The sequence below is a fragment of the Myotis nattereri genome (genome assembly GCF_964212035.1).
Source record: "Myotis nattereri genome assembly, chromosome: X".
Taxonomy (NCBI): Eukaryota; Metazoa; Chordata; class Mammalia; order Chiroptera; family Vespertilionidae; genus Myotis; species Myotis nattereri.
Window position 1 is genome coordinate 129,165,431 of NC_138078.1, and position 13,227 is coordinate 129,178,657.

General features: G+C 39.9%; 1 protein-coding gene across 1 annotated transcript in view; it reads left to right on the forward strand.

Moving 5' to 3' along the window:
- Positions 1–13,227, forward strand: part of LOC308536036 (uncharacterized protein) — an 84,077-nt gene that overhangs the window by 22,792 nt on the left and 48,058 nt on the right. The window lies entirely within an intron of this gene.

The window sequence follows — 13,227 nt, forward strand, 5'->3', positions numbered from 1 at the left end:
GATATCTCATTGTTGACATGTAGTGTAAAATATTGAGGCTACTGAAACCTATAGGAGGAAATGTATGATTTATGCAATTCACACACTTGGGCAAATCTCAATCATTGCTCTTTGGGAGGCAATGATGGCTGTGATAAACTAATAGGACTTTAGTCCCAACAGATAATCATGGTCTATAATGGAACTGTGAAGAGTCCAGTTGGTGAGTTTCCTATTGAAAGTTTTATGTTAACACATGTTAGCTCACTAGGTTTTTATTGGTGATAAATATAATAGTAAATGTGAATTTGAAAAGTGGTAGGTTTTCATTTTAGGAGGTACCCCAAATCTCTGCTTTGCTTTTTAGCAAATGAGTCTTTAGGGTTTCCTGCATATTAGAAATACAGTATATGAATTCACAATCCTAGCTTTCAGAAATGTCTTTAAAAACTGTAAGGCCAAGCTTTTCACTTTTATTATTTTACAATTGTCAAAAGAATTAAGAAGCAATTTCTGGTTTTATACTTCATTGCCTGTGAGCTGGATTTCATGTTTAATTATTGTGCTGCATACATTCTTAATAATTTATTTGAAATATAATAAATTTAAAAGGATGTAGACATTTTGATATGGGAATAAAAATTACAATTATTCTATCATCTGAGTCACTCATTAGCGAGAGATCTTTTGAAGTGTTGATGTAAGGAATAAAATGCCTTAGGGTTTTCTTTCAATAGGTTCAGTCTATTTAACTACAAAGGCATTATTTTTTAATGTGTAATTGCTATTGCCTGAATATTGGTGCCCCCCCCCCCCCAATTCAAATGTTGAAACCTAATCTCCAATGTGAGTGTATTTGGTAGTGTGGCCATAGGAGGTAATTAGGTCATGAGGGTGGAGACCCATGAATGAGGTTTCTGCCCCTGTAAAAGAGAACCCAGAGAGCCCCCTCACCACTTCCACCATGGGAGGACACCTGAAAAAGACTGCAGTCTGTGAATCTGGAAACTAGTGTTCACCAGCCACTGAATCTGCTGGCACATGGATCTTGGTCTTCTAGTCTCCAGAATTAAAAGAAATAAATATCTGTTGTTTATAAGCCACCTAGTCTATGGTATTTTGTTATAGCAGTCCAAATGGACAGTAATAGAAGATTGTAAGGCTCACATGGTGCATATTTACATACAACTTGCTGATAAAGTGCTTATAGTTTTCAGGAAGGATATATCTAAGATATATAGATATATTAGAGGCCCTGTGCATGAAATTAATGCATGAAGTTGGGGGGGTCCCCTCAGCCCAGCCTGTGCCCTCTCACAATCCTGGACCACTGGCTCCTAATTGCTCTCCTGTCTGCCGGCCTGATCGCCCCTAACTGCCCCGCCCCCACCAGCCTGGTCACCCGACTGCCCCCTCCCTGCCAACATGGTTGCTCCTAACTGCCCCCTCCCCCCGCCAGCCTGGTCACCCCTTACTGCCCCCCCTACCAGCCTGGTCACCCCCACCTGTCCCCCTTTGCCAGTCTGGTTGCCCCTAACTGCCCCCCTCTGGCCTGGTCACCCCAACTGCCCCCCTACTAGCCTAGTTGCCCCTCACTGACCCCCTGCCAGCCTGTTTGCCCCCAGCTGCACCCCCCCTGGCCTGGTTGCCCCTAATTGCCCCCCCACTGGCCTGGTTGCCTCTTACTGCCCCCCCTGCTGGCCTGGTGGCCCCCAAGTGCCCCCCCTGCTGGCCTGGTCACCCCCAACTTCCCTCCCTGCCAGCCTGGTTGCCCCATGCAGCCTGCTGTTCAGTCATTTGGTCATCCCTCACTAACCCCCCTGCCAGCCTGGTCACCCCACGCAGCCTGACATTCAGTCATTTGGTCATCCCTCACTAACCCCCCTGCTGGCCTGGTCAAAGGCAGCCATCTTGTGAGGGTGTGATGGTCAATTTGCATATTAACTCTTTATTTTATAGGCTAAATCTATATTTTTTATTGTTGACTATTACAGATGCCTCCTTTGCCCCCCTCCATCATGCTCTGACCCCTCTTAGGCCTTCACCACATTTTTTCTGTGTCCATGGGTTATGCATATATGTATATACATTATATTCTTTGGTTGATCTCTCCTTGTTCCCTCCTCCTCCTCCCCTCTTAGATCTATCAGTCTGTTCCATGCACATAAAAGCCTGAGGAGAGACTTGCTTTCTTGAAATCTCTTTTTAAGGGTAAGGGAATCTTTCCCAGAAGCCTTCCAGGATCTTTCCCCTTACATTTCATTTGCTAATAAATTTACAACTAACCTACCATTTTAGACACACATAGCAGTGAAGACTAGCATAATCTTTGGCCTTATGTAGAGGTGTTTACTGGGGTCTCTAAGGTGACACCACTCTTCCCCACCAGGTTTGGAACAATTTGAGAAAGCAAAGAAATGGCACAATGAGTCAAAATATCACCTTTATAACCTTTAAAAACCAGCTTGGAGGATGTGGCCTTAAGTCTGTTAGCTAACTGCTCTTGCTATTTCAGAACTCCTAAAATAGGCACATTTACCCAACCAGTCACAGTAGCACTAGGGCAGAAAAGCTCCCCATGCCCTCTTAAAGGGGCAGGATTCCTGGAGTACCAGAAGGCAGCCAGAAGCAAGGAGAAGGAAGCATGGACTGAACCTAATCCTCTGAAATTTACCAATTAATAAATCACTTCACCGTCCCAAGATAGTCTGAATGAAAGAGTGAAGAGAGATCAGGATAGGAGGAATATGCTTAGAAAAAAAAAAAATCCTTCCAAACTAAAATCAGAACTGGGGAAAAGATATTTCCTTCTTAACAGAGCTTACTTATTGTTCAATTTTTCTTCAGTTGGAACTTGGTGTAGGGCGTGGCTATAGGGTTAAGCCTCCAACTGACCTGTTGGCAAAGCCACAAACAAGTCCCAGTTTAGAGGGCACAGTCCTCTTAGCATAATTAGGCTTGACCTTATGAAGCTCCCTAGATCTTATCTGGGTAGCTAATGTGCTGAGGGAGATGTAGCAAGTGCTGCCAAAACAAGTGAAACTCACAAGAACATTGTAACTATGGTGACCACTATCTTGTTTACCTCTGGCTGTAAAATAAAGGCTCAGCTTGCCTCTGGATCTCTCTGTGTGGCCTCAGCCAGGCACAGGAAGATCCATCTAGACCAGGGGTGGGCAAACTTTTTGACTCAAGGGCCACAATGGGTTCTTAAACTGGACCGGAGGGCCGGAACAAAAGCATGGATGGAGTGTTTGTGTGAACTAATATAAATTCAAAGTAAACATTATTACATAAAAGGGTACGGTCTTTTTTTTTTTTTTAGTTGTATTCATTTCAAACGGGCCGGATCCGGTCAGTGGGCCGTAGTTTGCCCACGGCTGATCTAGACCCAGCTTATTATCCTTGTCTGTCATTTCTTTATCCATTCGCCGCTGTCACTCAGGATTTCGAACCCTTGGCTGAGCTGGCTGGCTCGGCACAACTTGGGAATCAGGGAGGTATATGGACCACAGTGTCTTTTGCTCAGCCTAAGTGGGCTTTGGAAAATAATGTTTTAGAACTGTTTTCTAGAAAAATTTCTGTTACATAAAGCCATACTGGAACCCATTGTGAACCAGTGCATGATATAAGTGCATTTTGTTTGCATGAGTGTATGAATGCTACATACAAACTGCATGATTTAGGGCCTGAGCTCTTTGTTCTCTCACACCTTTTACGTGGGATCTCCACATATGACAGTTTGGGCCCATGATAGACCAGGTGGTTTCCCAGAGCTTCTAAAGTAGCAGAATCAGAGGGTATATAGCCAAATCATAGTTGAGAAAAGCAAGACTTCAGAGTTGAAAAATGGTATCAAGTTTTAAGGTGCAACATGTGAGGTATGTAAATATCATAACAAGCCACAGGGTCAAAGCTGGGATGAAAGGGACCACTTAGGGCACTAAATGAAAGGTTGGTAGTGAAACAAATTAGAACAGAGACTGTGGATTAATGTAAAGATGCCCCTACATTGTGGGTGCCCTGACACCAAGCTGTGAACATGATTCTTTAAAGGAGCTTTCCAGGGCTAGATATCAGCTGTATGCAACACGTGTTCTGTGAAATTTTGGGAAGGATTGGATCATCCTTCCACATTCCAGTGGATTGCCGGTTTAATCCAGGCATATGTATTATTTGATAAGAAATGAATGGCTTAAATGCTGTGACAAAGCAAGCTTCTAAGCAGCTTTCATGGTCAACTTGGAAGCTATTGGACAGTAGTGTGCCCTCCAGAATTTCTAGGTTAGCACTGTCAGCATCATCCTCAGATTGGGCTCTAAAATTGTGTGGGAAGGCATGAGAAGATTCTTTCTGTGAGTTTCTCTTCATGCTGAATGCTTGGAAATAAGGCTCACCTATTTTTTTTTACAGTCATCACATATCACATCAAAAATTCCACTAACAGGTGAGTTTGCAAGAAGTGCCCATCACTACTATCCTAACGAGTTTCTGTTAAAATTGTTCACTAGGGCTTATGTGTAAACTATCTATAGGACTATTCTGGGTATTCCTCTCCCTCCAAATTTTTCTTTTGAAATATCCAGTACAGATTATATTTTAGATATGTCAAGAAATGAAGTTTTTTTGCCGAAACCGGTTTGGCTCAGTGGATAGAGCATCGGCCTGCGGACTGAAAGTTCCCAGGTTCGATTCCGGTCAAGGGCATGTACCTGGGCTGTGGGCACATCCCCAGTGGGAGATGTGCAGGAGGCAGCTGATCGATGTTTCTCTCTCATCTATGTTTCTAACTCTCTATCTCTCTCCCTTCCTCTCTGTGAAAAATCAATAAAATATATTTAAAAAAAAAAAGAAATGAGGTTTTTTTTAAATTAAGATTGTGATTTTCTCTGAGGATAGTGCAATAAAATAAAATTGTTTTTAGAACCAGCCTTCCAAAGGAATATCTTGTTCAAAATTTAAAATCAGAATTGAGGGAGTTAAGTGTTTGAGGCCTACATGTGTTTCAATTTCTAAAAATTTTATTTTTATTTTCACTGATAAAAATTAGACAAAATTATGGAAGTGCTAGAATTTTAATTCCTTTTTAAATAAATAATTCATTAGCTATCCTGTCCCACAGGGAATAATATAATTGAAATACTGAATTCATTTCTTTGAGACAGAAATAGTAAGAGGTAATGGCATATTCTGACTAATACCTTAGCTGCTTTTTGGAATCCTTGGGAGACTGATGGGTTGATGTAACAGGGTATTTTTTTTTTTTAGTTAGAAACAAACATCTCTATCCTGTTATTTCTTTGTCAAAATCTATTCATTTCTACTGTAGTCTATGTTTCAGAACTTTCTATATCTAGCTAATGTAAGAGCATATTTGACATCTCTTATGAAGCTTTGTATATGTAATGGAGATTTAAAAATTAACATTATAATTTGGTTTATAAAACAATGTAGTCCTCTAATGAAACAGGACATTTCAAGAGCCCAGGAGAGGTTCATTTAGGGGTAATTTAGGACAGAAGTGGGTAGACACAACAGATAACAGTCATGATTATGAGTTGGTAATATCAGTGATGTATCTACAACATGGCCACACTAATTCTTTACTAAATATAATAGTGACAACTGCTATTATAGAGCTGTTAGAGCATGTACCACAGTTTCTGTAATTATTTATGTGTCTACTTCCCTCTCTAGTGTGAGTGTTTCAAGGGCATGATCCATGTCTCACTTATATCTTTATTCCCTGGATGTGTTAAGTGCCAGGCTCATCACAGTTGCTCTGTAAATGCTTGCTCTTTGCTTTGTAAAGGAAAATAGAACTGTATTGACTATTCTTATTCTGATGTCAGAATTTTTACATGCCAAGCTGTACACTTAAAGCTGATTTATTAAAAAGGTCCCCTCTGCTATCCCCATGCCTATTGTCTTGTCCTGGTAAGTACATACCCTTGACTTCAGCTGTGGGTTCCATTCTATTCTAAATTGTAGTACTCAGGGAAAAGGTACACGATTGTAAATGCTTTTAAATTTTAACTTCTCTCTATATTGGACTGAAATTTGAGGGCAACAGTGAGGTGGATGATGTTTAAATCTTCTAGGTTCTTTCTTCTTGGGGAAGAAAAGTAAAAGCAACCAGTTGTCAGCTTATCCAATTTTCTCTGCTCTTTCTGGACCTCAGAGCTCAAGATTGCCAGTTTGTTGAAGCTTGCACTCTACCAGTGCTAATGCATGTAAAAATTATTTCTTGCCCAAATCTCATTTTATTAATTTCAGAACTAAATATTTGTCATGCCTTATATAAAATTTTTCTATATTTTGTAATGCAAGTATATGTGACAGTGGTGGGGATGGAGTGATATTTTATGTGTTCCAATAGCATAAGAGATTTCCAAATGTCTGTGTTTTTTTTTAAATTTGATAACTAAGAGAGGCTGCCTGATATACAGCCCAGTGTGAGGCTCTTTGTCTTGAATAATTTATTTGCTATTCTCCTTCTGGCATCATTGCCAGTGCACAGCACTAGGGGATCACCTTCCATCTTCAGAGTCTTCCTGAATTATCAAATAGTGGCATAGATGGCAATTCAAGATAGATGATGCCTGAAAAACCAACATACCAGACCTTAGGTATATATATTCGAGAATATTCATTTTGTCCTAAAGATCCTGCCATTGCTCAAAATATGTTCAGAAATCTTCTTACTTTTACGGGCAATTTTCTAGTCAAACTAGGACATTTTTCTTATACCTTTGCTTTAAAATATATGTTGGACTGAGAATGTTATTACCTACCTGATTCAGCAGGTTTGGTTGTGTCACTTTTAAATATATCTAGAAATAAAAAATAATGGGCTCATTGAATGAAGAGTTGCCACCATTAGGAGAAACAAATGAATCAGCAAACAAACCCCTCTGAAAGCTCATCCAAATGAGCGACAACTCCTTTCTGAGTTCTGGCAACATCTCTGGAATCACCCTATGGTTTCCTATGGAGACAAATTTGAAGGTAACAGCAATATCTCCAAAACTGAATGCTAGAGAAGGATGAACCTCTGATACCAGGAAAACTGGTGTGACCTAATTTATTGACCAGGATGGACCCACTGGGGGTAAAGTCATTAAGCTTTTTGGTCCAGTATATATGTTCTCCAAACACCAGAGGATAGGCCATAAATTCTATGACATTGCTCTTAGTAATATATATGGTATGTCTCCTTGGGCAAGGAAAACAAAAGAAAAATAAACAACCTAGTAAATCAGAGAAGATATCCCCCAACAATACATCCAATAGGAGGGTTTATATTCAAAATATATAAGGAATACAACTTAATACTGAAAAGACAAACAATCCAATTCAAAAGTGGGTAGACGACTTGAATAGATATTTCTCCAAAGATGACATACAGATAGAAAACAGACATATGAGAATATGCTCAATGTTACTAATCAGCAGAGAAATGCAACTTAAAATGACAATAAGATATCACCTCGCACCTGTCAGAATGGCTACCATCAATAGATCAACAAACAACAAATGTTAGCCAGGATGTAGAGAAAAAGGAACACTTGTGAACTATTGGTGGGTTTGTAAATTGGGGTACCAAGTATGGAAAACAGTATCGAGGTTCCACAATAAATTTAAAATAGAACTAGCAAATGACCCAGCAATTACACTTTTGGGTATTTAACCAAAGAAATCCAAAACACTAATCTGAAAAGACATATGATTTCCTATGCACACTGCAGCATTATTTATAACTAGAGGCCCAATGCATGAAATATGTGCAAGAGTAGGCCTTCTCTCAGCTGCTGGCACCTGCTTCCCTCTGGAACCCGGGACTCAGGCTTCCCTCACAGCCCTGGCTTTGTCCAGAAGGTCATCTGGAAGGACATCTGGTCTAATTAGCATATAATGCTTTTATTATTATAAACTAGAAGCCCAGTGCACGAAAATCATGCACCCTGGAAGGGGGTGTCCCTCAGCCCAGCCTGCACCCTCTCCAATCTTGGACCCCTTTGGGGGATATCCCACAGGGATCAGGCCTAAACCAGCAGTCGAACATCTCTCTGACAATCTGGGAATACTGGCTCCCAACGGCTTGCCTGCCTGCCTGCCTGCCTGATTGCCCCTAACCGCTTTTGCCTGCCAGCCTGATCAACCCCTAAGCACTCCCCTGCCAGCCTGATCAATGCCTAACTGTTCCCCCGATTTCCCCCAACTGCCCTCCCTTGCTGGCCTGATCACCCACAACTGCCCTCCCCTGCCGGCCATCTTGTGGTGGCCATCTTGTGATGACATGGGGGTGGCCATCTTGTGACCACATGGGGGTGGCCATCTTGTGCCAGGGCATGATGGTCAATTTTGCATATTACCTCTTTATTATATAGGATAGCCAAGATATGGAAGCAACCTAAGTGTCTAGCTATAGCTGGATAAAGAAGAGGTGGTACATACATACAATGGAATATTACTCAGCAATAAAACAGAATGAAATCTTTGTGACAATATGAATGGACCTGCAGGGTATTATGCTGAGTGAAATAAGTCAAACAGAGAATGACAAATATCACAATTTCATCTATATGTGGAATCTAAAAAAAGCAAAATAAATGAATAAAACAAAGAATCTTTTTTTTTTGCTTTATTTTTTTTATTGCTTAAAGTATTACAAAGGGTATTACATATTTGTCCTTTTTTTCCCCCCACCCTTGAGAGTCCCCTAGCCTCCAATACCCCCCAGTGTCTTATGTCCATTGGTTATGCTTAAATGCATGCATACAAGTCCTTCGGTTGATCTCTTACCCCGCTCCCTCCTGCCCCCCAACCCTCCCCAGCCTTCCTGCTGCAGTTTGACAATCTGTTTGAGGCAGCTCTGCCTCTGTATCTATTATTGTTCAAAAGTTTATAATGGTCTCTATTATCCATGAATGAGTGAGATCATGTGGTATTTTTCCTTCATTGACTGGCTTATTTCACTTAGCATAATGCTCTCCAGTTCCATCCATGCCGTTGCAAATGGTAAGAGTTCCTTCCTTTTTACAGCAGCATAGTATTCCATTGTGTAGATGTACCACAGTTGTCTAATCCATTCATCTACTGATGGGCACTTAGGCTGTTTCCAGATCTTAGGTATGGTGAATTGTGCTGATATGAACACAGGGGTGCATATATCCTTTCTGATTGGTGTTTCTGGTTTCCTGGGATATATTCCTAGAAGTGGGATCACAAGGTCAAATGGGAGTTCCATTTTCAGTTTTTTGAGGAAACTCCATACTTTCTTCCATAGTGGCTGCACCAGTCTGCATTCCCACCAGCAGTGCACAAGTGTTCCTTTCTCTCGGCATCCTCTCCAGCACTTGTCGTTTGTTGATTTGTTGATGATAGCCATTCTGACAGGTGTGAGATGGTACCTCATTGTTGTTTTGATTTGCATCTCTCGGATGATTAGTGACTTTGAGCATGTTTTCATATGTCTCTTGGCTTTCTGAATGTCCTCTTTTGAAAGGTGTCTATTTAGGTCCTTTGCCCATTTTTTGATTGGATTGTTTATCTTCCTTTTGTTAAGTTGTATGAGTTCCCTGTAAATTTTGGAGATTAGGCCCTTATCAGATATGACATTGGCAAATACGTTTTCCCACACAGTGGGTTTTCTCGTTGTTTTGTTGATGGTTATTTTGCTGTGCAGAAGCTTTTTCTTTTGATGTAGTCCCATTTGTTCATTTTTCTCTTTAGTTTCAAGTGCCCTAGGAGCTGTATCAGTGAAGAAATTGCTTCAGCATATGTCTGAGATTTTGTTGCCTTTGGATTCTTCTAGAATTTTTATGGTTTCCTGTCATACATTTAGGTCCTTTATCCATTTTGAGTTTATTTTTGTGTATGGTGTAAGTTGGTGGTCTAGTTTCATTTTCCTGAACATATCTTTCCAATTTTCCCAACACCATTTATTGAAGAGACTATCTTGGCTCCATTGTATGTTATTGCCTCCTTTGTCAAATATTAATTGAGCATATTGGTTCGGGCCGATTTCTGGGCTCTCTATTCTATTCCATTGATCTATATGCCTGTTCTTGTGCCAGTACCAGGCAGTTTTGAGAACAGTGGCTTTGTAATACAGCCTATTATCTGGTATTGAGATCCCACCTACTTTATTCTTTCTCAGGATTGCTGCAGCTATTCGGGGTCTTTTTTATTCCAGATGAATTTTTGGAGAGTTCGTTCTAGATCTGTGAAGTATGCCGTCGGTATTTTAATGGGAAGTGCGTTGAATTTATAGATTGCTTTGGGTAGTATGGACATTTTAATTATGTTGATTCTACCAATCCATGAACATGGTATGTACTTCCATCTGTTTATGTCTTTCTCTATATCTTTTTTCAACGTCCTGTAGTTTTCTGAGTAGAGGTCTTTTTTTAAAAAAATGTTTTTTATTGATTTTTTACAGAGAGGAAGGGAGAGAGATAGAGGGTTAGAAACATCGATGAGAGAGAAACATCGATCAGCTGCCTCCTGCACATCTCCCACTTGGGATGTGCCCGCAACCCAGGTACATGCCCTTGACCGGAATCAAACCCGGGACCCTTAAGTCCTCAGGCCAACGCTCTATCCACTGAGCCAAACCGGTTTCGGCCTGAGTAGAGGTCTTTTACCTCTTTAGTTAAGTTTATTCCTAGGTAGCATAATTTTTTTGGTGCGATGGTAAATGGGATTGTTTTTATAATCTCTCTTTCTGAAAGTTCACTATTGGTGTATAGAAATGCCTCAGATTTCTTGGGGTTAATTTTGTATCCTGCTACATTGCCAAATTCATGTATTAAGTCTAGTAGCTTTTTGATGGAGTCTCTAGGGTTTTGTATGTATAATATCATGTCGTCTGCAAATAAGGACAGTTTTACTTCCTCCTTTCCAATTTGGATGCCTTTTATTTCTTCTTCTTGCCTAATTGCAATGGCTAACACTTCCAGTACTATGTTGAACAGGAGTGGTGAGAGGGGGCATCCCTGTCTTGTTCCTGTTCTTAGGGGAAATGGTGTTAGTTTTTGTCCATTGAGTATGATGTTGGCTGTGGGCCTGTCATATATGGCTTTTATTATGTTGAGGTATGATCCTTCTACTCCCGTCTTACTGAGAGTTTTTATCAAAAATGGGTGTTGAATTTTGTCAAATGCTTTTTCTGCATCAATTGATATGACCATGTGATTTTTTTCTTTCAATTTGTTTATGTGATGTATCACGTTTATTGATTTGCAGACATTGTACCATCCTTGCATCCCTGGGATAAATCCTACTTGGTCATGGTGTATGATCTTTCTGATGTACTGCTGGATCCGATTTGCTAAGATTTTGTTGAGGATTTTGGCATCTATGTTCATGAGGGATATTGGCCTGTAATTCTCTTTCACTGTGTTGTCTTTACCTGGTTTTGGTATTAGGGTGATGCTGGCTTCATAGAATGAGCTGGGAAGTGTTCCTTCCTCTTGAATTTTTTGTAGTAGTCTGAGGAGGATAGGTTTTAGTTCTTCCTTGAATGTTTGGTAAAACTCCCCTGTGAAGCCGTCTGTTCCTGGGCTTTTGTTTGATGGAAGCTTTTTGATGACTGCTTCAATTTCTTCCATAGTTATTGGCCTGTTGAGATTTTTAGATTCTTCCTGATTGAGTTTTGGAATGTTGTATTTTTCTAGGAATTTGTCCATTTCCTCCAGGTTGTCTAGTTTGTTGGAGTAGAGCTGTCCATAGTATTTTTTAACAATCATTTGTATTTCTGTGGGGTCTGTTGTCATTTCGCCTCTATCGTTTCTGATTTTGTTTATTTGGGTCCTCTCTCTTTGCTTCTTGGTGAGTCTGGCTAGAGGTTTTTCAATCTTGTTTATTCTTTCAATGAACCAGCTCTTGGTTTCATTGATTTTCTGTATTGTTTTTTTGGTCTCTATGTCATTTATTTCTGCTCTAATCTTTATTATCTCCTTCCTTCTGCTCACTCTGGGGTTTTCTTGTTGCTCTCTTTCTAATTCTTTGAGTTGTAGAGTTAGATGATTTACTACCATTTTTTCTTGTTTTTTTGAGATAGGCCTGTAGAGCTATAAACTTCCCTCTCAGGACTGCTTTCATATTGTCCCATAGGTTTTGGATTGTTGTGTTTTCATGGTCATTAGTTTCCAGGATGTTTTTAATTTCTTCTTTGATCTCATTGGTAACCCAATCAATATTTAATAACATGCTATTCAGCTTCCAGGTGTTTGAGTATTTTGGGTGGTTTTTATTGTAGTTTATTTCTAATATTATGCCATTGTAGTCTGAGAAGATGCATTTTATGATTTCAATCTTCTTGAATTTGGGGATACTTTGCTTGTGACCCAATATGTGGTCTATTTTTGAACATGTCTTATGAGCACTTGAGTAGAATGTATATTCCGCGGCTTTGGGGTGAAGTGTTCTGAAGATGTCTATTAAGTCCATCTGATCTAGTGAGTCATTTAGAATTGCTGTTTCTTTGCTGATTGTTTGTCTAGAGGACTTATCCAGTGCTGTCAGTGGTGTATTAAAGTCCCCTACTATGATTGTATTGTTGTCGATCTCTCCTTTGATATCTTCCAGGAGTTTTTTTTATGAATTTGGGTGCTCCTGCATTGGGTGCATATATGTTTACCTGGGTTATATCTTCTTGTTGTATTGATCCCTTTAGTATTATGAAGTGGCCTTCCTTATCTCTTGTTATGGCCTTCACTTTGAGGTCTATTTTGTCTGATATAAGTATTGCTACCCCAGCTTTCTTTTCCTTTCCATTTGCCTGAAAGATATTTTTCCATCCTTTCACTTTCAGTCTGTGTGAGTCCCTTCTAATGAGGTGGGTCTCTTGTACACAGCATATATATGGGTCATGTCTTTTTATCCATTCAGCCACTCAATGTCTTTTGATTGGAGTATTTAGCCCATTTACGTTTAAAGTTATTATTGAAAGGTAGTTGTTTGTAGTCATTTCTATTTTTGTGCCTGTGTCCTTTCTTACCTTCTTATTTCTTCTTTTTACAGAATTCCCTTTAACATTTCTTGCATTGCTGGCTTGGTAGTGATAAACTCCCTTAGCCTTTTTTTTTGTCTGCGAAGCTCCTGATTTCCCCTTCAATTTTGATTGATAGTCTTGCTGGATAGAGTATTCTTGGATTCAGTCCTTTGCTTTGCAACACTTTGTATACCTCCTTCCATTCCCTTCTAGCTTGATGTGTTTCTGTTGAGAAATCATTTGATAAT